The 25180-nt window shown below is 42.9% G+C and overlaps 1 long non-coding RNA gene across 1 annotated transcript; it reads right to left on the bottom strand.

Moving 5' to 3' along the window:
• Positions 1-297: 297 nt before the first annotated feature.
• On the bottom strand, positions 298-23657 carry LOC142144560 (uncharacterized). Its single transcript, XR_012689741.1, has 3 exons — positions 23453-23657; positions 22705-22777; positions 298-445 (listed from the first exon to the last, which is right to left on the bottom strand). It is a non-coding gene; the product is annotated as an uncharacterized LOC142144560 (long non-coding RNA).
• Positions 23658-25180: the final 1523 nt, after the last annotated feature.

Here is a 25180-nt window from a genome sequence, read left to right as displayed (position 1 = left end):
TTCAGGAAGGGGGGCTGTACACTTCAAGGAAGAGAGTAGAGGACAATAATACTACTTCTCAGTAAAGAAAATAGAAAGAATAAAAGTGTGAGGGTGAGAAGGGAGGAGGGTAAGTGAGATAAGAGGGAAGGGGAGATGAAAAGGTACTGAGTTGGGGAGGGCAAGGAAGGGTAAGGGTGTGGGCTCAAGCCTCAAAGGCAGGGGAGAGGCCCACAGGGATAGTGCCTAAAAACCAAAATTTACCTAAACTAGGTGGATCTCACCTAAGTAATGCAATGTATGGAGGCACCAGGTGTGGGAGTGCAGATAAACGTAATTTTGTATCAAAGAAAAGGGAAAATAAATAAAAATGAACATATAATGAACCTACAAACCAAGTCAGTGATCTGGTTCCGTAACTCCCTATTTTGTGTGGGTGCATGGCTTAGCAGGAGCCGAGCCCCACCTGTCCAAGGAAAACAGGAAAAACAAAAACAAGCAAGTAACCATATATTTAAAATAGTCACAAAAGAGACCTACAAATGAATAAAGAACATGTAAAGATATGCATTTTTTACCTAGTATACTTAAAGTTTAAACATTAATAAACAATTGAACAAACAAGAGAATCCCCCTGTGGATCAGGGGAGAAATTGTCTCCATTAGCACATCATAATAAGTAACATGTTGACATCACAGAGGATTAGGCGGAGTGGAACCCTGGGGCTCTTCACCAGATGATCGACCAGAGTGGGAAAGGTTAAGTCGGTGGATTAAACCGTTCCCTTCAGCGGTGTTGTGAATAGCTACCTGGTGTCCCTTCACCTCCACCACCAGGTGAAATGGGAATCCTCAGCGGTATTTATAGCCATTGTTCCAAAGGGTACTGGTCACATCTCTAAGGTCTCTCCGTTTAGCAACTGTAGATGGAGCAAGATACTGGAACACCTGTATACGGCTACCTTCGAAGAGCACATGAGAAGTGTTCCGGGTTGCGGAAGTAATAGCGTCTTTGGTTTTAAATGAGAGAAGCCAAAGAATAACATCCCTAGGGGAATCAGAGTCCTTTGGGCGCGGTCTTAATGCTCAGTGTACCCTCTATATTTGTATGGGAAAGGAAGCCAGAGTTGGGACCAAGAAGGAAAAGAACTTACATACATATTGTTCCAAATCTTTTGGATCCACTGTCTCGGGGATGTTGTGGGGTCTCAGGTTGTTACGGCGTTCCCTGTTTTCTATATCTTCCAACTTCTCTTTCATAAATTCGTTTTTCTTTAGAAGAAAGTCCAGATCTTGCGCCGCCTCATTTTGGAATTTAAGAGTAGTGTCCATCTTACTTTCGAGAGTCATGGTTCTTTTAGAGAGGGAAACCAGTTCTGTCTTCATAGCCTTCTGAAGTTCTGCCGAAAAAGAGTTTGTACGGTCTACTATTAGGTTTCAAAGCTTCGCAAAATCCGCTCTAGTGGAGGGGGCCGAAATACTTCCAGTCATAGTCTCCGTGAGCTCCTGAGGGGGAAGAAGGTGGTGATGAAGAAGCTACTTTGTCCTGGAGTGGAAAATGTTGGGTGATCTCCCCTGTAGCGCCTCTCTACCCGCTGAGGAATTATGCATATTGATGACCAGATTGCGGGATATTTAGATGTAGGTTAGTGACTATGTAGAGGACAGGCGAGTGTATGGAGGAAGTTTAGATCATCAATACAGTTCATAAGTTATCCGGCAGAAAGGGGAGGAAGGGACTGCTGCAAAGATACAAATATTATAAGATGTACACAGTACCTTTGTTCTCACTTCTATGATGGTAAGTTACTTGCTTATGGGTTTGTTCTATTCAGGGTCAATAAGTAGTATCCATCCTCTGAATAACAAATCAGTAATCATTCAGCAACGCACCTTTTCTTAGTAACCACCCTCAGACAGTGTCGGCCAGATCATTGACAGTACTGAAGCATGAACCCTCAATCACAGGTAGTATGATACGTCTGCTGGCTGTACGAGGCTGGAAATCTCCCAGCTATTCAGGAGTTGAATCACGCCGACCGGAAGTTTAGAGGTGTGACTGGTAGCCTCTTACCCAGAACACAGACCCCGTGTTTTGGAAACAGCTGTCAGACTGCCAGGTGCTATCAGATAAAGATGGGGACGTGGGCTCATAGAAGACTGCCAAGGAAGTCCTAATAGGGTGCTGCACAGTGCAGAGAGGGGGCCAGCTCCAGAGGCAGCTTATGTTCGTCCAACCTGTTTCCATTTTACGCTCACTTAATTCATTAATTTAAACTTTTCTGTTTGTCTCATAGAACATTCATTAATTTAGCATCTTTTATATTTTTAATTAACTATGAGCGCGCAGGAACATTGGTTCAGTACATGTGTCACTTTGTAAATTTGAATGTTTATCAATACATAGCTTCTGCACATCAAAAGTGCTTTAAAAGCAAAGGGATGAGTTTGGATTTCTGAACCACTAACTTGCTAAAGTAGGAAAAGATCCTGTAAAACATGGAATACATCCCTAAAAATGCCACCTCTACTTCTATTACATTATCTAAGTATTATTATTAATAAAATGAAATTTAATTTCATTCACTACATCGCAAAACTATGCACATCAGTGTCAGAATTCCTAGCACATAACCTAGAGGGCTCGGGTTGAGCACATAACCTAGAGGGCTCGGGCTAAACAAATAGCCTAGAGGGCTCGGGCTGAGCACATGTCTCGCAAGCTCAGAAAGCCCAGACTGTGCACAAAGCTCGGAAGGCCCGTACTGGATACACAACTCGGAAGGCCTGGACTGGGTACACGGCTCAGAAGGCTCGGGTTGGGTACAAATGTAAGAAGGCCCAAGAAGGGCATACTTGACAGAAGGCACGGACTGGGCAGACAACTCGGAAGGAGACTCAAGATGGGCAGACAACTCAAAAAGAGGCTCCAGATAGGCACACAACTCGGAAGTCATGGACTGAGCATGAAAGTCAGAAGGCCCGGCATACTTGGCAGAAGGCCTGGACTGGGCAGACAACTCGGAAGGAGACCCGAGATGGGCAGACAACTCGGAAGGAGACCCGAGATGGGCAGACAACTCGGAAGGAGACCCGACATGGGCAGACAACTCGGAAGGAGACCCGACATGGGCAGACAACTCAGAAGGAGGCCCGAGATGGGCAGACAACTTGTATGGCTCGGATTGAGTATCCAAATTGTAAGGCGCAGTGCTATCAGACAGCCGTAAGACACCTCTGACCGGACAGAACTTTGAGGCACTTCTGATCGAAAAGCACTTTGAGGCACCTCCGACCGGATGAGACATGAGGCTAAACAGCACTTTAGGCATCTCTGACTGAAAAGTTCTATGAGGCAACTTTGCTGAACAATTCTATGAGAAATCTCTGGTAGAACAGCACTGTAAGGCATCTCTGACTGGGCCAGCTGGAGGGACAGAACCCTCTCTTGAGTAGGCTGGAGGAATAAGGCCCTCTTTGGAGCAGGCTTGAGGGGCATGGTCCTCTCTGGAGCAGAATGAACAGACATGGCCCTCTCTTGAGCAGGCTGGAGGGGCAGGGCCCTCTCTGGAGCAGGCTGGAGGTAGCAGTCTTTAAAGGTTTAGAAAGTAATCCCAAGCTAAATTTATTTTCCGAGTCCAGAGAACCCTTGGAATAACCTGGGGGTAATTTGGATCTGTTTAATGGACATTGCACCAGGAAGTGCTCTGAGCTAGCACAGTAGAGGCAGAGATGGTTTTGCCTTCTGTGCATGTGCTCCTCCTCACACAAAGAGGGACATGGGTGGCCTGTCGGTCCTGAATTATCAGTAGGATGTCACAGGCATTAGAACATAGGCAGCACCATTAGAATATTTATGATCAAATCTCTGGAGGATGTGCTGCGGTCAGGACATACTTTCTGCTGGAAGAATTCATTGTTCCAGAAGAAATATTTGTGGAGATACCGCTCAAAAGGGAGACAGGCAGCTGTTTGAGCAACTCGATAAGTAGTGTAGAGAGTTGTGTATTTTGAGAACAAAATTGTAGCGTATTGATGTGAAGCATCTGAAACTGAGGAATTTCAGACATGGTCTCCGAGATGTCAAATCAACACACTAGGAATCCCCAGAACAAAGCAGGAGTGCAACAGAAGGCTCAATTTTTTTAGGCCAGTTCATGCTGTCAGGATTCCTAGCATGAACTATATGGAGATTTAAGGTAATGAAAACATAATGGGCCTGAGTCATTAAGGGGCATTCGTCCGGGCAGGAATGCATAACCTCCACATTTAAGAACGCAATCGTACTTACGACAGCCTGCGATTTTGGGGTGTGAAAAGGGCAGTGACCGGGCGTGGTGCCGTAGTCAATTCACAATGAAGGCGTTCCCATGTAAGGACGTCAAAGTCAGACTTGTGCGAACGTATGCAATCGCATAGAAGGCACCTGCTAGTTATCTGTCAGTGTTGAACCAATAGCATACACAATTAGGTGACCGGATCGCCATGTGATTGTGGCGTATGCTCCCACTCACCTGCATACTCTCTGCCAATTAAACAGTGCTATAAAGCTCTCATTACAGCATGCACCCTGTATGCTGCTATGACTGCATTTACTGGTATGTTTGCTTTATGTATATAAAGCTATTACCAGGTTTGTTTGGTTTGTACTTTTTACAGTGTCTGTTTACTGGTAGCCTATTGTTTATCATTTGAATACTTTGTATGTGCTCTTCTTTTTCCATACTTTGTTTCATGTTATAGTTTCCTTGTTTTTACTGTGTTTCTTAGCCTACTCATGGGGCTGTTTACTAGTTTTGTTAATTTTAATATCTTTTCTATAGTTTTTCATTGACATTCCTGTTTAACAGTCTGATTAACAGTACATTAACATCAAAGGATCACCCTCCATTTTGAGGTAAGTAATATGGCCCTAGGTGTGCAACCTTACATAACATATAAGGAGAAGAAATAATTTATGTTTCCCCCTGAGACATATGTATGTGTTCGTTTTTTGTTTTTTTTCTTGCTTTGTTTAATGCCTAGTCATGTGGCACAATGGCAAATTGCGTTCTCTGTTTTATTTGTATATAATTTGTTATCTTTTTTTCAGCCACATTATGAGTTTGGCCAACCCGCTTGTAGGTGTAAGTATATTGTAAATGTTTCCTGTGCAAACAAGAGTGACATTTCCAAAATGATGAGGTAATGTATTTTTTGTAACATCCTTTTCTCTCAAATATAGCATTTCTTAAAAATGGCCGAAACACATGTGGCAGCGCAGGAGGATAACCAGCGTCGACGCCTCCAAAACCAGCAACTAGTCCATAGTTGCCGGCCCAGGGAGCGTGTCTTCAGGCCATGTGTCAGCCTCTTTGGGATGTCTGATGCTGAGGTGGTTCGTCGTCATCCTGGACACCATGCGCATTGTGCAGAGTGCTCTGGAGCAAATGCGCAACATCCCGACAGCAATACCGCCATTGACGAAACTGTTGGCAGTATTGCACTTGCGCCACCTGGTCTTTTTAGATCACTGTGGGAGTTACGGCAGGGATGTCCCAGAAGGTCTTCAGTAGTGTGCTGAAGGTTGTTCTGCGGGCGTTCCTGTCGCGGCTCAGGCAATTCATCTGCCACTCGATGAGGAGTCCCTTGTACAGATCAAACGGCAGTTTGCCTCCATACTCAGTTTTCCGCACGTCATAGGGGCGGTAGATGGGACTCAAGTAGCCTTGGTCCCCTCGTGTGGGAATGCTGCAATTTATTTGAATCGCAAACATTTCCACTCAATAAACGTACAGGCTATATGTGACGCATCTCTCCAGATTCGTGACCTAATTTCTAAGTGGCCAGGAAGTACATATGACTCCTTTGCCTTCCGGCAATCAGGGATGTGGCAAAGATCGCAACAGAGGCAAGGGGGTGCAAGGCCAAATGGTGACACGTGGCTATTAGTTACTAGGTTTTTTCTTTTTAACCTAAATAGACGTATGTAGTATATGTAGTGCTTTAAAGTGTTAAGATTCATGTCTTAATTTTTATAGCCAAGTAGAAATATTACAATGTAGCATTGCAATATCATTCCCAGTTACATTCAGTTGTGTAACCTAAAATACCACCTGGACAGCTCCCCGTACAAAAAGCTTTCGAAAAGATTTACCATTGGGTCAAAATAAATTGAGTATATTATGTAAGCTTCTCTGAAGTAATATCTGTGTTATTTCTAATTTGTACATTTGCCACTATTTGTCATCCAACATCCAACATGTTGGTTGTGCTCTTGATGGAGCTATAATTATGTCACTAATATTTTTTACCTTTGGCCTTCTTTTCACCCCTTCTAGGAGATAATGCATACTCTTTGCGCCCTTGGCTCCTCACTCCTCTTTTGAAATCACGCACGAAGCAGTAGATCGCATACAACTCTGCACATACAGCCACTAGATCGGTTGTGGAGCGGGCATTTGGTCATTTAAAGGCCAGATTCCGTTGCCTAGATTGGTCTGGTGGTGCTCTAATGTATGCTCCAACCACTGTGTGATATCATTGCTCTGTGTGTGGTGTTCCATAAAATTGCCATTAGGAGTGGGGTTCCTTGGGTGGAAGAGGCTGAGGTTGCTGGCCAGGAGGTGTCAGATACTGACCCCAGCCCTCCTGAATCCGTTGATGCTGACTCCTTTAAAGAATATGTCCTAGACACCTACTTTTCTTGTAAGTTTGTTTTTACCTAAAGAAAACATACATAACTATATCATTATATATTTTATTTACAATGTAAGGAAAAAAACCAAAAAACATTTTATTTGATTTGCGTGGCCTCTTTGGCGGAACAATAGTTGCTGCTGTTCTTAGATGAGACTGGCTTCGGGCAACCCGTGATGTGGAAATCAACTAGGGGAGGAAGCAGAGGCCAGTTTATCAGCAGAGAGTGGGTGTGCTGCAGCCGTCGATTGTGTGGAACGGGGTGCACAGAGGGCACGGGGTGCAGAGGTGGCAGGAGGGGCAGAGATGGCAGGAGAGGCAGGTGGAGGTAAATGAGAGATGTTTGACAGATTGTAATGGGCATATGGTTCATTGTCAAAATATTGCTTTTTTTGGTAAGGATGGTGTTGCAAACAATAGGACATTGAGAGGGGAGTGGTTCAGTATGTGAACACGGGTGCGTGTGGTAGGGTCTACTTGTGGAACAATAATCAGGTGGGGTGCAGTATGGTTGATAGATGAGACAGAGAAATGGAGAGAAAGAAGTAGGAGAAGGATGATCCAGAAGGCTGACTTGCCTCTTGTTCAGACATCTCTACAATATCAAATAAAATAAGTTTAGTCCATCACTATACAAAAAGGCGTACACCTAGGGCCATCTTACTTACCTCAAAATGGAGGGTGATCCTTTGATGTAAATGTACTGTTAATCAGACTGTTAAACAGGAATGTCAATGGAAAGCTAAAGAACAAAAAAGAAAGGCAAATTATTCCTTCTCCTTATATGCTATGTAAGGTTGCTACCTACGCGTCTTGTTGACTTCGGCTGTTCGCAACTGCAAGGTACGTGCATCATTTCATGTATGTGCTATGCATTCAGTATATGCATTCCCTTAATCAGGCCCAATGTCTTTATTGCAAGAGTGGTTCACTTTAAGCTCTAGTGCATTTATCAACAATGTTTGTGATAGTGTAAAATGTGGTGGATTATGAAAGCATGTAAGCTGATGAGCAGTGTCAATGGTATGATGAATGGGGGGGGAAGGAGTGTGCAGTTTGTGGGGCTGGTGCTAGGGGAGCACAGTGGGATGGTTTGGTAGAGGTGCTGTATGTCCAATGATGTGGTAAAGGGCCAAGTTCAAAGTCCACATGATGGTTTCTGAGAGTGATGCCTGTAGTACTGGAATGCACTGCTATTCCTGCGCTACGGAGAATGGTGGGTGATGGTACCAAATTGGTGCGTGGGTAGTTGTGTACTGTAAAGTCAGAGGGTGAGTGCCCGATGAATTACGGAGGTGAGCTGGCCCATGTCTCTGCCAAGGGTTACGCTGGTGACCGGAGGTTCAGTTGTGGGTATGTAGGATGATAGTCAGCACTGATATGCTCAGGGGTACTCCGTTTGAATGGGCACAGGTCAGGTTTGGAATGCCGCGCATGTGCAGCTCGGAAACTCGGAAGAAAAAAATTCCTACATGGTGAAGAATTATCAACAAGCTTTATTTAGCGATGACAAGAATCACACTTACAATAAGTCGGCTGTTCATAAGCAGTATTAAATATGCAAAGCTGTTAGAGTTTATGTAAACTGACGCGTTTCGTCCTCACAAGGACTTTTTTCAAGGAGTAAAAGGTCTTTATTGATAACACGGTTACACAGGGAGCAATAGGTACAGTCAATGGTTAATGGCAGCTCAGTTCATAAGGACAGCCGGCTACTAGACACAGAGGGAAAGCTACAGCAAAGTGTGGCAGGTTCGCAAAGTCAGCCTCTGAGGCTGGAGATGCAGTTTCACCAGGTCAGGCTCTGAGGCTAGAAATGTAGGTTCACCAGGTCAGGCTCTGAGGCTAGAGATACAGGGGAAGCAGGAGACACTGGATAAACCACAGACAGTAGGATTAGCTGAGTGGCATGAGGCACTGGATGATCCACAGGTGTCAGGATTCCAGGTTTATTCAGGGGGCACAAGACAACGGATGATCCACAGGTGTTTGGAGTCCAGATTAGCCAGGAGGCACAAGTCACCAGATGATCCATGGGTGTCAGGATTCCAGGTTTATCCAGGAGGCACAAGGCAACGGATGATCCAGAGGTGTCAGGAAAATGGATGGTCAGGCAGGCCTGTGAGGAACTTACCAGTCTGCGCTCCTGATCACAGCACTTGTTTACTTCCTGCCTTGTGCTGTGATCATGTGACTATGGGCGGGGAGTTTGAAACTGCTTTATATAAGATCCACTCTGACACACTGCCTGTGTCAGGGCAACAGGTTGCTGACCCCTGCTTCTGGCTCCCGCTAAGCATTCTGGTTCTCGGCTCCTTGTGACTTTCTCCTTGCTTGTCTGACTATGTTTCCTGGATTAACCCTTATGCTGCTTTCTTTAGTGTGTATCAGACCCGGCTTGTTTACTGACCTCACTTTCTGGATTATCCTTGGCATCACGTACTTCAGTATGTTTCTGACCTGGCTTGTTCACTGACCTCACTTTCTGGATTATCCTCAGCTCCGTGTACCTCAGAGCGTATCAGACCTGGCCTGGTGTATTGATCATGATCTCTGAACCTGCCTATGTTTATCAAGCTGCATCCATCCATCTACACTCTATCACATTAGGGAGCTTACCTGAGGGCCACAACTTGCGGACTCCCAGTAAAAAAATCCATCCTGCCTTGAGTAGGTCCTGGTGAAGACCGGTGGGGTCCGTTAGAATCCGAGCCTCAGGAAGGCCTGCACCAATCCTGATTGATAGTTGTCTTCAGTGACCGTAACAAGGCCAAGGGTCAGAAACCAAAAAATCCACCATGCCAGGGAATGAGTTGGAGCAAGGTCAAAACAAAGCCATGGACTAGGTCACAAGTAGAGGTGCAAAACTGAGGAACTAGCAGGAGTCAATACCAAAAATCAAGTCAGGATCAGGTCACAAGAATGCAAAGAGAAACCAGCAGCAGCAATGGCAATCGATGAACTGGCTTAGATTGCAGGCAGTCGCTTAAAGGCCAACCACTATGGGTTTGTCCACAAATGCATGTGCTTACCCATAAAACAGGCATATGCGAACAAAAGTAGGTGCATCATACATTAAAAGAGCACTGTTACACAGCTCGTTTAAACTATTTATAAATAGAAACCTGGGCACAGAAGAAGGGATTGTCCCTTTGCTTGTGGTGCATGAAATCTATAGCTAAAAAAGTCTCAAATCCAATGTAAAGATATGTATAATAAAAAAAATAAATTGTCAATACGAAGATATATGATACAATAATGAACTTAAGTTGACAATAAAATAAAGTTAAAAATAACAAAGTAAATACATCAAATTAATTTGTTACTGAATCACAAAGGATGCTCCTTTTAAAAAAATATATGTATATATTTAAGTTTATCTTTATTATTTTATCATATAACTTCATATTGAGAACATATATTTTTTAATTGTTCACAGTTTTACATCTGTGAATTGCATACACCCTATGCAAATGTATTATTCTCTTTTGTGGTAAGGCTTCTCTAAAATACACATTATTGGAGATTTTGAAACACTTGCTCCAAGGCATAGAAGAAATGGACTTCACCCATACTTTTTTCCTTTACAATAATACAATATATATAAGGAGACAGGCAGATTACCATCCTCATTTAAACTATTGCCAATTCTTAATTGATCCTTGCTGTCTCTTTCCCAAACTTTACAGAACATACTTCTCTAGCCAGAAACCATACCAAATTGTCACTCACATCCTGTTTCTGGTGTGTGCGGCACATTTCTTTGCAGTGCACTTGTGTACATTATATATCTTCCCCATCACGTCTAAAGCTCTATGCAACAAAACCCACCATGTCATATGTAGAAAAACAATTTAATCTACCAGCAATTTAAAATGGTCATTAATTTTCTATGCTGACTGATAAGAAAAATATGTGGAAAGATAATAAAACAAGGAGTAATCTGTTGTCTTTAAAATTCTACTGTCTAGAGCCAGGACCATATGGCTTATCCACAAATATATACCTGTCAGTAAACACAAAAACATGCTGTATCGGGCTACAAGATGTACATTTTTACTCTTAAGGGTAACCATAGAGCAGACATTGCTGCTAAAGCAGCTGCTCAGATACCAATTGAGACAGACCAGACAGAACAAACATATGCAATTCAGAATGTTGTTTGTTTACCTGATGTACAAACATTAATTGATATGCAAAAAGTTTGTGATTCACAGGAAAGGCCAAGAGGGAAGATATAGGATGCTCACAAGATGAGCTTGGCATGTGGCGCAGTAAGGAAGGTAAGCCTGTCGCCCCCAGATCACTCTTGCCCGCATTGGCACAAATGTCTCATGGATTGACCCATGCAGGTAAGATGGCCATGATTAGTCTGATACAGACATAATGGTATGCGCCTGGATATACGCCAAAGGTAGCCAAGTACTGTGCATCTTGCATGATATGTTTGAAGAGCAATGCAGGAAGTTCAGTAAGAACTATACCTTCACATCTTCCACAAACTGAAGGTTCTTTTCAAATTTTACAGATAGACTTTATTCAACTTCCAAAGGTTAGGATGTTGCAATATGTGTTAGTTTGTGTAGATCAATTTAGTGGTTGGGTTGAAGGTTATGCAGTTGCCAGAAATACAGCTGTCATTACAGCAAAAAAGTTAGTGCAGGAATTTGTATGTAGATATGGTATACCTTATGTCATATCCTCGGACCAAGGTCCTTATTTTACAGGAAAGGTGTTTCAGATAATGTGTGAACTAATGGGAATTGATCAGCAGCTTCATACTGTTTATCACCCCCAGAGCAGTGGAAAAGTAGAAAGATACAATGGGACAATTAAAAATAAACTTTCAAAAATATGCAAGGAAACCAGATTATTATGGCCCGAGGCTCTACCCATAGTGCTACACTCCATAAGAATAACACCCAGAGGACCTTTGAACATTTCTCCATATGAGACCCTATTTGGAAGGTTGCCCAATGTTATTGTTTCTCCCACACATGAACTAAGTAATCTGTTGTCTTTAAAATTCTACTGTCTAGAGCCAGGACCATATGGCTTATCCACAAATATATACCTGTCGGTAAACACAAAAGCATGCTGTATCGGACTACAAGATGTACATTTTTACTCTGGAGGTTTATATATTTCAGTTACAGTGCACTAAACACTAAAAAAAACATATGTTTAGAGAAAAAACAAGTTTCTTATAAGCTTACTTTAACCTTAATTTAACTTAATTGAAAATAAGGTGCATTATACCCAATACAGACATGATGGTATTTTTTTTAAAATATAAAAAAAACAAAAAACATCATTGTTTGGATCAAAAGTAACAGGAATATTAAACAATTCTCCTACTACTTTATAACTAAAAATATGAATGTATGCTTCATAACTAAATGTCATTGCAATACATATTATATTCACAGAAAATATACAAGTTTAGACTTCAGAAACCTGTTCCCACCTGCATCTAATTTACAATATTAAATGCTGTACTTGAAATCTGCCAACATATAACAGATGGCAGCAGGAAAGGAAAAAGTCTTTGAACAAACTTGGAACAAAGTCTTTTTGGACGCTTAAAATATATATTTTAGCTTTGCATAACAAATTTAACTTAAATGTAAAACTACTTTTATGACAGGTTTTGGGCCTCATTCCCCAAGACAGCATACTGAGTGCAACCTGCGTTTAGTAAAAAAATGTATATACTTCGACTCTGTGCATGAATAAATTCATCAAGCAACGAATTTCTAAATACATTCGGTAGAAAAGTCTTTTACGGGATATAAAACCTGGCGTGGCATGTACCATTGCATTGGTTTGAGTATTTCTTTGGCCTTGCTAGTTGCATCACAGTAACACGTTCATTTGAGTAGGCTAAGCGCCGTGGGGAATCCCATGTTATATATAGCATCATTGACCCTTAAGAACCAATTTTGCTGCGGAGCTCTTACAGCTAGTTCAGTGCCTTCTACTAGGGTTTTTATTTGGCAAAGTATCCAGAGATATTCTACAAATGAAAGACCGTTGATGTAGGTGAGCAAATAATGAGGGTAAATTAGGTTTATGTATGGGGTGTACTTCTTTCAATAAATATTAAAATTTTTGTACACTACAGGTCCCAGCAAGCTCTGGGTGCAAGGGCATGCTGGTGCCTGTAGTACACCAGAGACAAAATTGTGTTAAATATCATGCAATTACTATTACCCCACACCCACCACCCAGGAGTGTGTGAAGAGCTCTAGTGCTTTCTGCACAAGGCTGGGTACCATGGGAAGGTTCTTTTGTGTTGGGATATAAAATCCAGCCCGTGGTGACCAGCGTTGGGTTGATTGCCATTATGGCAGAGGTACATAGACCTAAAGAGTAGAAAATATAGGCAAGCCTTGTAAATACTTTGAGAACAAATTAAAAAACACAATGCTAATGTACTCAAGCAGGTGATAACTATTAAACAGTAGGTTTAATAGGGGGGCATTGGCTCCCCCAGGAAAGTCAATTTAAATTTATTGTGAACTGACTAGCTGGTGGTGCATGTGGTGCAGGGCGCCTATGCCAAGGCGGCACTGCATATTACTCAATGAGGCCACTTCATTCATTAACTGAATTTTGTACTGTAGTACAATATTCTAGTAATGAATTAATATGCAATGCAACAGCCTATGCCCGGACTGCATAGGATGCCTGCATTGCTGCATGAACAGTGCTACAGGGCTCCTCCTCTCGACTATGGGAGCCCTGTAGCACCAAATCACTGTGGGCCAGTCTGTCAGATTGACACCTTGTGCCCTGCGTTCTCCTCCCACCATTACTAGCCCTCCCCATTTGATTGGGCAGCCTCAACTCATAAATAATTATATATATGGGAGCCTCAATCCCACTAGGAGGCTCGCATGAAATAGGGAAATATTTGTGAATCCACATCGATGGCACAGAGCAATGTGACTGGAGACTGGAGAGGGTCAAGAACACTGCTACTCCTGTTTCTGTGTGACCAATGGCACAGAGCAGTGTCACTGGACACTTATAAGAACACTACCACCCCTCCTGTTTCTGTTTGACCAATGGCACTGAGACTGGAGATTGACAAGATCAATGTGACTGGAGAGTGACAAGAACACTGCTACCCCTGTTTCTGTATGAGCAATGGCACAAAGCAATGTCATTGGAGACTTATAACAACACTGACACCCCTCCTGTTTTCTGTGTGAGCAATGGCACAGAGCAAAGTCACTGGATAGGAGACTGATAAGAAGAACATTGCCTTCCCTCCTGTTTCAGTGTGAGCTATGGCACAGTACAATGTCACTGGAGACTGCCAAGAACACTGCTACCCCTTCTGTGTTTGCCTGTGAAATAGCGTCAGATCTCCGTGGAGAGCGGTACTTATAGAATCTAAAATTCACACCACATTCTGCCCCTGAAATTGTAGGATGTAGTTAATATCTTTTGCACTTGCAAAGGGAGGAGCGACGTCTGTATTTGGCGATTTTGAGCCTATAGTGCATAAAATCAGTCTGCTCATCTCTAGAACTGGGACTTATATCAGTAAATGTAGTCCTGTATGCTCTACTTCGACCACAAATGACAATTAATTCAACCTATGATTTCAGGGAGTGAACGGGCCAGGAAAGGAGTATTTTGCTGTAGGCAATGTACAGTAGGAGCATGTGAAACTGAAGACCATGCAGCCACATCGGAATCAAACTCTGAGCATCTCAAAGTTACTTATTTTTCAGCATTATGTTTTGCTCCAGCTACAGGGCTAGTCTAAGTCCTGAGCAGTGGTGACGACAGTCTCATATGCATTCTACAAGATGTGTTTGCAATCAGGAGCAACTGCAAAAAAAATTATGTTCAGTAGACATTAACAGCATACAAATAATTGTATTCATGATAAAATAAATAGGGTTTTTTTTAACTGTTTGCTCATTAATGCCTTTATTTTTAACTGATGGCATTATTGATATATATTAGAGATGCTCACTGACCCCTGTGTTTAGATTTTGGTTTTGGATCTGGATTACCATCGTGTTTTGGTTTTGGTTTTGGCTTTGCCAAACCACCCCTGCGTGTTTTGGTTTTGGTTTTGTTTTGCAATTTTGTTTAAAAATCAATGCTTTTGGGAATAAAATAATCCAATTTAGTGCTCCACCTGTTTCTTGGATAAGTAAGGTAATTCTAAAGCTAATAAATTAGGAAGAAAACAGTTTAATCCCTGGTAGGCTGTCCTTAATTCTGCAGACAAACCTGATTGTCTTCCTCTTCATCTTAGCCTATTGGCAATGCAGCCATCGTCTTTGGGTGTATATTACACCCAACACTTATAGTTAAATATATAAAGAAATGGACAAAGGCAGTTTGGTTTCTATCTCCCTAGGCCTTCCTCCCCTTGTAGAAAATACTAAAAAATGCAGCCATTATAGAATGTACACTATAAATTGAAATGTACAAAGGCAGTTTGGTTTCAGTCTCTATAGGCACCCCCAACTCCACTTGTAGTTGAAAGAGAAAAAAAGCAGCCTGCATAGACAGTAGAATTAGAATATAAGAAAGAAATGGACCAAGGTAGTTTGGTGTCTTTCTATGACCCCCCCCCCGCCCTCCACTTGTAGTTAAATAGAAAAAAAGCAGCCTGCATAGACTGTAGAGTTAGATTATAAAAATAAATGGACAAAGGCAGTTATGGACAAGGTTAGTATCTGACTGCATCAGACCCCTCTTCACTAGGAGTAAAATAGAAAACTATTCAGCCGTTATAGAGTCTAGAATATAAATAGAAATTGAGAAAGGCAATTTGGTATCTGTCTGCATCATAATCATCATGATCATTAGTGCCCTCGTCGCCTACACAACTCTCCCTCATCCTCTTCTAATTCCAAAGTGGCATCCTCAATTGGTGTATCACCGGCTACACTAGGGCTGTTCAGGCACACATCAGCAGAACTGCTGAAAGGACATTTCTTTATGGGTACACTAACAGAATGCTCACGATTAGCCATACCACTGGTGGATGGACTCTCCACAGGGATTGGTGTAATTTCTGATTCAGAGCATACATTATCCTCTAATGCCTTACTGTTTTCTTGCAGCTCGGCTTTCACACGTAACAGTAGTTGTGCACCACTTTTAGACTCCAAATTACTTGGTTTTGCTTGGTCACGAGTGTCTGTATAAGAAGAAGGCTCAGTAACATTTTTGGATCTGCCACTAATGGAGAAAGGCGAAGGCCTCATTCTTTCTTTGCCACTGCGTGTGTAGAATGGCATGTTGGCAATTTTTTTTTTTATCGGCACTTAACTTTTCCTCAGTTACACTTCTTTTTCGCTTTAACATGGTAATTTTTTTTTGGGTGTGTGTTTTTTTCCCAGATTTAAAAAGACTATGTACTTTTACATCACCTTTCCCAGATGACGTACTGGGAACACTACCATCGGGACTGGTGACAGAACCTGGTTGCTGATTCTGCTCATATGTGGACTGCTTTGAATCCATTTTAATGAGCCCAAAGCACTTGTAGAGGCAAATATTGTCTTATATAGATAATGCTGACAAATATGACTTTTTTTGACAGCCAGAAAAATTACTGTAAAACACTGGGGAATATGGGACATCCCAAAAGCACTAGTAGTGCTAAATATTTTTTTTTTATACTGCTGACAAATATGACTTTTAACAGCCAGAAAAATTACAGTAAAACACTGGGGAATATGGGACATCCCAAAAGCACTAGTAGTGCTAAATATTTTTTTTTTATACTGCTGACAAATATGACTTTTGACAGCCAGAAAAATTACTGTAAAAGAATGGCGAATAAGTGACACCCCAAAAGCACTTGCCAGAAATTGAAAAAAAACCCTCCTTTATCCTCCTCTTACTGCTGTAACAATTGGTATTAATATTAGATTTGTCAAGGATAGAAACAATAATGTGTTCAATTATTGCCGACAGCTGCACACTGTGCAGGTCCATTCGGCAGAGACAGTATGCTGCCCGCCTGCTCTGATTGTGTTTTAAACACAACCAGAGCAGCAGGGCAGCACACTGCCACTGCCGAGCGGATCTGCACATAGTGTGCAGCCATCGGCAGCCTTAGAAATCAGAAAGGGGGCGGGGCCTAAATCGCCCCCCCACCTAAAATCGCCACGGGTATATCAATAGTCTGGATCCGCCACTGACACACACTACATACAAACTCCACACAGAAAAAGCCATGGATGGGAATTAAACTCATGACCCCAGTGCTGTGAGTCAGAAGTGCTAACCACTAAGCCCCGTGCTGTCATTTAGAGCTTTCAGCTCTGTATCTATTGATTTCCACTCTTTCCAATAACTACTTTATTCTGCTTCCTGGATGTTATGTGGTTCAGAGAATGCTATATTATTGAATTTCTCGCAATATCACCCTCTATTGATCCTTATAGAAATCCTGCTCTCTGATTGGAAAACTGTAATGACATTTTCAGGTACAATTTCTTCTGCCTATATACATTATCTATTGTTATTATTGCTGTGTTACCCACAATATATATATATATATAACAGTTATATGAATTATAAATTATATCACAGAGTGGATGCAGTGGAGAAACTAAAACATTCACTCAAAGGGCTGTCATGTTAATGACATTATCAAGAACTCTATTCTTCTTTTTGTGGCTCATTTGCATATAGTCCCTAGGGAGTGTAGCATGTAAATCTCCCTAACTCTTGTAGTTTCAGTGAAGCTACTCATGTAAATAAATTAAGGTACAGTACAGTAAATTTAAATCTATGCACAATGACTTAAGGTTATATGTTTTACCAAAAATTGTATTAAAAGAAACTGATTATAAAATATGAATATTTCCAGTTCAGCTGCTGAAGCTGTAAATTGGGTTGATTTACTAGGTAAACTTGTATATTTCACAAAAGGGACACATACTACTAAATCTCCTGTTTACAAGCATCATCTTGCTCTATATTTTCATCTACAAACAAAAGCAAAGACAAACAATCCCATCTGATAAATGTTGTGGCAGCTGCAGTGTGGCTGATGCGCATACATACATATGCTTGTTTCCTCAATGCCTCCATATGTCCTGTAGTATATGTCAATTCAAGGGAAATGAAGGTGTTTTTATTTTGTATTTACACTGTGTTTATTTGTGTTTAAACAGTTTATTGCAATTCATGAATACATTCAAGTAACAGCAGATATAAAAATGATTTATTCTACTCCCAGTGATGTCTATGCATTGTAACATTTTCTGACACTGACATTTTGCTGGCTAAGTCTTTTTATACTATCACCACAGCACATCCTTGGAGCGTAGGCCAACAGCATTGACAAAATTCCCAATTTGAAAGTTGTGACAGATCAAAGTATCCCTATGAACAAGCCAAACCATGTCCTTGATTTGTGTAATGACACTCCTGATTAACTTGGATACACCTCTAAATAGCAAAGCCATACCTGAAATTGCATGGACTTGTGTGCACAGTAAATTGGAATTATCCCACAGTGCTGGGTATATGACCGTTTACAAATTGCTGATTTTAGTGGGGCAAACCTATAGGATTTTTCATGTTTGCACAATACCCAGATATTGCTTCTACAGCATAGATGTATCAGTAAATATATATCAAGGATGGATTAAAAGGCTTAAATATTTCTTTTATGTTTTTGTACGACTCCAACAAATACATTGCTACACTTAAAGGCAAAAAAAAATATTGAAAGTAAGCATTTGCATATTAAACCTATTTCATTATGTAAATAAGTTCTGATAACTAATAATTATGTCAAAACTAATTAGAAATCTTCAGTAGTAAATAAGCTGCAGCCTTTTATTACTAGAATTATTCAAAATTGCAATATCAGCACTGAGAAAAAATAATGAAGAAATGGGATTTTATAAACATAATGGAATTCAGAGTTATTTTAGTGGTTTATTTCTTCTTTAGGTTGTTAATAAACTAACTTTTGAAACTTCTACTCCAACCAATTTTTATTCCTTTGGGTAATTCCATTTAAACAAAATGTACTATCTATCATTTAAGCTGCTAACACAAACAATATTCATTAGTATACATGTTTATGACATGTTTTCATTAACACCTCACCTGAATTCACTTCATATAGTATCATCATCATCATCATCATCATCATTTATTTATATAGCGCCACTAATTCCGCAGCGCTGTACAGAGAACTCATTCACATCAGTCCCTGCCCCATTGGAGCTTACAGTCTAAATTCCCTAATATATACACACACTCACACAAAGACAGACAGAGAGGGAGACAGACAGAGACTAGGGTCAATTTTTGATTGCAGCCAATTAACCTACCAGTATGTTTTTGGAGTGTGGGAGGAAACCGGAGCACCCGGAGGAAACCCACGCAAACACAGGGAGAACATACAAACTCCACACAGATAAGGCCATGGTCGGGAATCGAACTCATGACCCCAGTGCTGTGAGGCAGACGTGCTAACCACTAGGCCACTGTGCTGCCCAGTAAACTATGCAGTCATAAGCAATGAAACAAAAACAAAACAATTTCCAATGCCAACGTCAAACACAGAAATTCAGCAGAAAGGCAATAATGGCAGTCAGTATAGTCATGTAGGTATTATCCAATCAGTTGCTGCATAGAAATCATGTGAGTAGAAAGTGTGACTGATCAGTTGCTGGGTAGAAATCATGTTAGCAGAGAGAGTTGGCTGCTCAGCCAGGGTCGGACTGGCCCGCCGGGGGACCGGTCTATCCCCCGGTAGGCCCCGACCCTGATCGCTCCCCTCTTCGTTGGTGGGGGAGCGAGTAACTGAAGACAAAAAAAACAAAAAAAACCTTGCGTGTCTGCGGCGCTGGCTCCGTGCGCACTGAATGCCGGGCGTGACGTCATCACGCCCGACATTCAGTGAGGAGCGCCGCAGACAGAAGACAGAAGACAGAAGAGAATAAAGAATCAGATAGAAAAGGTAAGTGAGGGAATGGAAGAAAGAAGAGAGCATGAAGGCAGAGCATGAAGGCAGAGCGTGAAGGGGGAGCATGAAGGGGGAGCATGATGGCAGAGCATGAAGGGGGAGCATGAAGGCAGAGTGGAGGGGGAGCATGATGGCAGAGTATGAAGGCAGAATGAAGGGGGAGCATGAAGGCAGAGCATGAAGACAGAGTGGAGGGGTAGCATGAAGGGGGAGCATGAAGGGGGAGCATGAAGGGGGAGCATGAAGGCAGAGTATGATGGCAGAGTGGAGGGGGAGCATGAAGGCAGAGCATGAAGGCAGAGTGGAGGGGGAGCATGATGGCAGAGCATGAAGGGGGAGCATGATGGGAGAGCATGATGGCAGAGTGAAGGGGGAGCATGATGGCAGAGTGAAGGGGGAGCATGATGGCAGAGCATGAAGGGGGAGCATGATGGGAGAGCATGAAGGCAGAGTGAAGGGGGAGCATGATGGCAGAGTGGAGGGGGAGCGTGAAGGGGGAGCATGAAGGGGGAGCATGATGGCAGAGTGAAGGGGGAGCATGATGGCAGAGTGGAGGGGGAGCGTGAAGGGGGAGCATGAAGGGGGAGCATGATGGCAGAGTGAAGGGGGAGCATGATGGCAGAGTGGAGGGGGAGCATGATGGCAGAGTGGAGGGGGAGCATGATGGCAGAGTGGAGGGGGAGCATGATGGCAGAGTGGAGGGGGAGCATGAAGGCAGAGTGGAGGGGGAGCATGAAGGCAGAGTGAAGGGGGAGCATGATGGCAGAGTTAAGGGGGGCCAGGAGAAGGGGGAAACAAAAGCAGCATGACACAGGGTGATGAAGGGGGGGCAAAAACAGCATGGAGGGCGCAGTCTGATCATAAGGAGGCCCAGCATGGTGATTAAGGGGCACAGTAATGTGTGTGTGATGGCACAGCGGGCTTGTGGCAATGTAAAGTGTGTGTGGTAGGTGGTAGCTAAATAATGGGTGCTATTTTCTTTGTAGGGTGAAGGTGGGGCAATTTAATTTAAGATGGGGTGGTTTGGGGGCTTTTAATTAAATGTGAATATGAATTATTTAATGGCAGTGACGGTTGCGGGAAATAGGTATATTTATTATACGTATTATACATAAATGCGATTTATTGCAGGGGCTGTCTGGGGGGAGGGAAATAGGTTTATTAAATGGGAATACTATAACTTTAATGTTGGGGCTGGAGGAAGGCCTAAGTATTAATTGTTGGTCCTATTGATTTAATGCCAGGGCTGGTTGGAATCTTCTAAATGTACCCATTATTTTTTCCAAATAGGGCCCTCAACATTCCAAGATCCAGACAAGCAGCAACTAAAGAAACCAGCAGCTGCAGGTGGTAAAAGTGACAACAACAGGTAGGACAGTCTGTCAAAAATTCTGAGTCTAGTGCAGGCTTGGCTAACCTGTGGCACTCCAGGTGTTGTGAAACTACAAGTCTCAGCACACCCTTCCAGCAATAAGCTGCTATATATTGGCAAAGCATGCTGGGGCTTGTAGTTTCACAACACCTGGAGTGCCACAGGTTAGCCAAGCCTGGTCTAGTGGGACAATCCCGATTTATGGTGACTGTTCTGTCCAATCTAAGGGGCAGGTCAGACTGTGTACTCTTTATACACACACTGCATTCTTTATATACTACACTATGGTGCTAGCTGTCCTTCGTGGGCTGACCACTCCCCCTCTAGCGTCTAGTCTCGCCTCTATGATGACTGGCCACACCCCCTCTGGTGGGCCCCTAGCATTGCAGTTCCCCGGTGGGCCCTTCATGCCCCAGTCCGACACTGTGCTCAGCTGCTAGGTAATGAGCAGGCTAACAAGAGCTGGAAATCTGTTGCCATGTGGAATCCTCATTAGCAGCTCCAGAAGCAGTTTAGTAAGGTTACTGAGCAACAGTCACACAACAACTCTGATATTCAGCAAAATATGGAATGGATTTCTGAGACAACAGAGCAGCAAAATAAAATACAGAGTAACGAAAACATAACAGACATGAATTGCATGCAATTGTGTTAATTGTCAAATGTTATCACACATTGCACCAGCTAACCTGTATTTTGGTCACTGTTCTTACCTGTTTCCCTTGGTTCTCACTCCCTGCATTGACTTGCTGGTCTGAACTAAGCATGTGCACACCTGATCTTTTCAAAACTTCCTGCATTCATTTGATTGGCTAATTGCCTGTCAGCTCTGTCTATTTAAAGCACCTGCTTCTCTACAAAGTTGACAGATCATCAGGTCTCCTTAACTGTTATAACGCTGTTCTTTCTGGCTCCTGTTTGCACATCGTTATCCTGTGTTACCTGTTCCACGATCAAGACCTGTGGTATTATTGCTAAAACCTCGTGCCTCATCATCGGTCCCATCCTCAAGCTATTCGCTTTCCAGGGATCTCAGTGCATCAGTTTTCTGCAGTTCACAACCTCTTAGTTGGTATCCTGTGTTACCTGTTCCACGATCAAGACCTGCGGTATTGTTGCAGGAACCTCGTGCCTCATAATCAGTCCTGTTCTCAGCTATTTGTTTTCTAAATACCTCAATGCTTAGGTTCACTGCCATTCACCTGAACATCTGCATTTATCGTCCAGCAGACCTCAGACATAACATTTTATACAGAATAATTTACAGAAATTAAATTCAAATTTGAATGTTGGTTGTAAACAGAACTATCAATGTGATCATTAATGGTATTTGGCAGCTTTCAAATTACAATCTGTGATGACTCTGTAAGGGAATAACAGCCAAGCAAGGCAGAGCCACAAACTTGGCATGTCTACCTCATTTTTTAATAAGTCTCAAGCAGTGTCGGACTGGGGCAGAAAGGGCCCACAAGGGGACTGCAACGCTAGTGGCCCACCAGAAAGGGTGTGGCCAGCCATCATAGTGGTGAGAGCAGACACTGGAGGGGAGTGGTCAGCCCACAAAGGACAGCTAGCACCATAGTGTAGTATATAAATAATGCAGTGTTTAGCTAAAGAGTACACAGTCTTGACATGCCCCTTAGATTGGGCAGAACAGTCGCCAAAAATTGGAATCAGAACATTTGACAGACTGTCCTACCTGTCACTTTCACCACCTGTGGCTCCTGGTTTCTTTAGTTGCGGCTTGTCTGGATCCTGGAATGTTGGGAGCCCTATTTGGAGGAAAAAAATGGGTACATTTAGAAAATTCCAACCAGCCCCGGCGTTAAATCAATAGGATCCACGATTAATACATTGGCCTTCCTCCAGCCCCAACATTAAATTAATAGTATTCCCATTTAATAAATAAACATATTTCCCTCCCTCAAAACAGTCCCAGCAATACATTAATAAAATCTACGTATAATACATATACCTATTTCCCGCAACCGTCACTGGCATTAAATAATTCATATTCACATTTAATAAATAGACCTCATGCTCCTCAAACTCAGCCCCACATTCAATTTATAGCCCCCAAACCACCCCATCTTAAATTAATAGTCCCCACTATAAAATGAAATTGTCCCGGGGGCGTGGCCTGGAGCAGCATGGAGTAGGGTGCTAGTTTCCTCAGCTCCCGCATAATCCTTATATTAAATATCCTGATTCCTCTTGCCGACTTCTGCTGAAAACCAAATCTGCTGCCCTATAACATATAGTCTCCCCTGAACCAGTGTTGAAGATCTTGGGAGCACAAGGGACCCCTTGCTGGCGCTCTGACGGGAGGTGAACGGGACTTCTGTGCCGGTGATAGGCCTGCCAACTCGCCGCATATCTGTTAGGATCTGCTGTGTATCCCCCAGTGAGTGCCGCTTACAGCGCTGTTGCCTGGAGGGTGGATGTACCTGGCTATAATGCTCCCTCAGCATCTATGCTCGGTTATCGGAGGGGGAGAGGATCGAGGTAAAGGAGGCACCCGTCATCTTGGATATCTACTCCCCGCGGTTACGAGGTGAGGTGGCAGTAATCCCCTTACTAATTGCTGGTCCGCTGCTTTTCGCGGGTGCCTGGAGGTTTGTTCCGCCTGGGGTGCAGTTAATCTCAACAGCAGCGCACTTCTTTCGGTGTAATCACCTTGGTGCCTATGTCAGACGGAGTGAGGAAGGAGAGCATCTTTGGGCGCAAAAGTTTTGCCTGTCTGCGGGGGCGCTTGTCTGCATCTGTGGAGGCGCCTGAAAGCATGTCAATGCTCTGAAAATACTCAGTGGATACAGTTTGTGTGCCCTAATATGTTAAAGGGGTGATAGACAGATGGTGCTTCGGGATAAAACCTTGCCTACTTTCATGGGTGCAGGGAGAGCACTGTGAGACATATGCCCGCCATTTTATACATCTGCAAGTTGAATCCTCGTGGGAAGAGCTACTTGCAATCTGTTTTTGAAATAGAGCACTGCAGTCTGTGATAAGCAGCAGCTCTCAGCTATATTATACAAAGCCATATCTCCTGTGCTGATTAGCTCAGCGAATAATTTTGTAAGAGAGGGACTGTGGGATATTCTCTGTGGTGTACTGACCCTGTATTATTATACTGTATCTGTGCTTCGAGTGAAGTGTCAAAACAAGGGGAGGAAAAAGGAAAGAATAATTCTGGACATATACTGCTGTTACTCTGATATAATATATCTGCAACACTATGGGAAAGCACAACCCCGCAACAGCTGCGGCGGCTAAGTTGGAGCGTTACGCTCGCCAATCTACTTCAGCTGCTCCTAAAGATGCTGGGCAACTAATTCACCTAATCTGAGCCCGCAGCCCACTGAAATTCCTCCTTCTCTACAGCAGATACTTCAAGCTATAAATACAAGCGAAAAAAAGGTCACGGATAGGATAGGTGAGGTGCAGGCCGACCTCTCTCTCATCCGACATGATCTTCAAAAAACACGTGAAAGGCTGGGAGAAGCGGAGCACAGAATTTCATCCCTGGAAGACGCTGACGCTCCTGTACAGAGACAGATTGCGGATTTGGCGGCCCAGCTAAGCCAGTGCAAGCAGAAATTCTCCGATATGGAGAGGCGCTTAAGGCGTAGTAACCTGAGATTTGTAGGTCTTCCAGAAGAATCAGAGGGTCAGAACCCCGAAGCCTTTATGAAGAATTGGTTGACCCAAGAGTTCGGGAAGGAAGCCTTCTCCCCTTTGTTCTCAGTTGAAAGAGCACATCGCCTCCCTCCTCAGGCACCACCGCCTGGAGCTCCACCTCGTACATTTATTGCAAAGATTCTACATTTCAAGGACAGAGATGCCGTCCTTCGCCTGGTACGACAACAAGGTCCTTTAAAGTATAACAACTATACTGTCTCAGTTTTCCCTGACTTCGCCATGGATGTACAAAAGTCCAGATCCCAGTTTGGTGCTGTTAAAAGAAGATTGAGAGATTTACAATTGCCATACGCCATGTTATATCCTGCAAGATTGCACGTATCAGCGGATGGGAAGCAACACTTCTTCACGTCCCCTAAGGATGCTGTCGACTAAATGGATCGTAGACTGCCGGCTGCGGAAGTGGTCACTTGAAAGCTTAAGTTTAAAACCTCAATTTTTTTCCCTTTTGTTTCCAATTTAACAACTGTTGTTTC

The sequence above is a fragment of the Mixophyes fleayi genome, chromosome 3 (genome assembly GCF_038048845.1).
Source record: "Mixophyes fleayi isolate aMixFle1 chromosome 3, aMixFle1.hap1, whole genome shotgun sequence".
NCBI classification, from domain to species: Eukaryota; Metazoa; Chordata; class Amphibia; order Anura; family Limnodynastidae; genus Mixophyes; species Mixophyes fleayi.
Note: the sequence above shows the minus strand (reverse complement) of the source record. Positions and strands in the feature narration are given on the sequence as shown.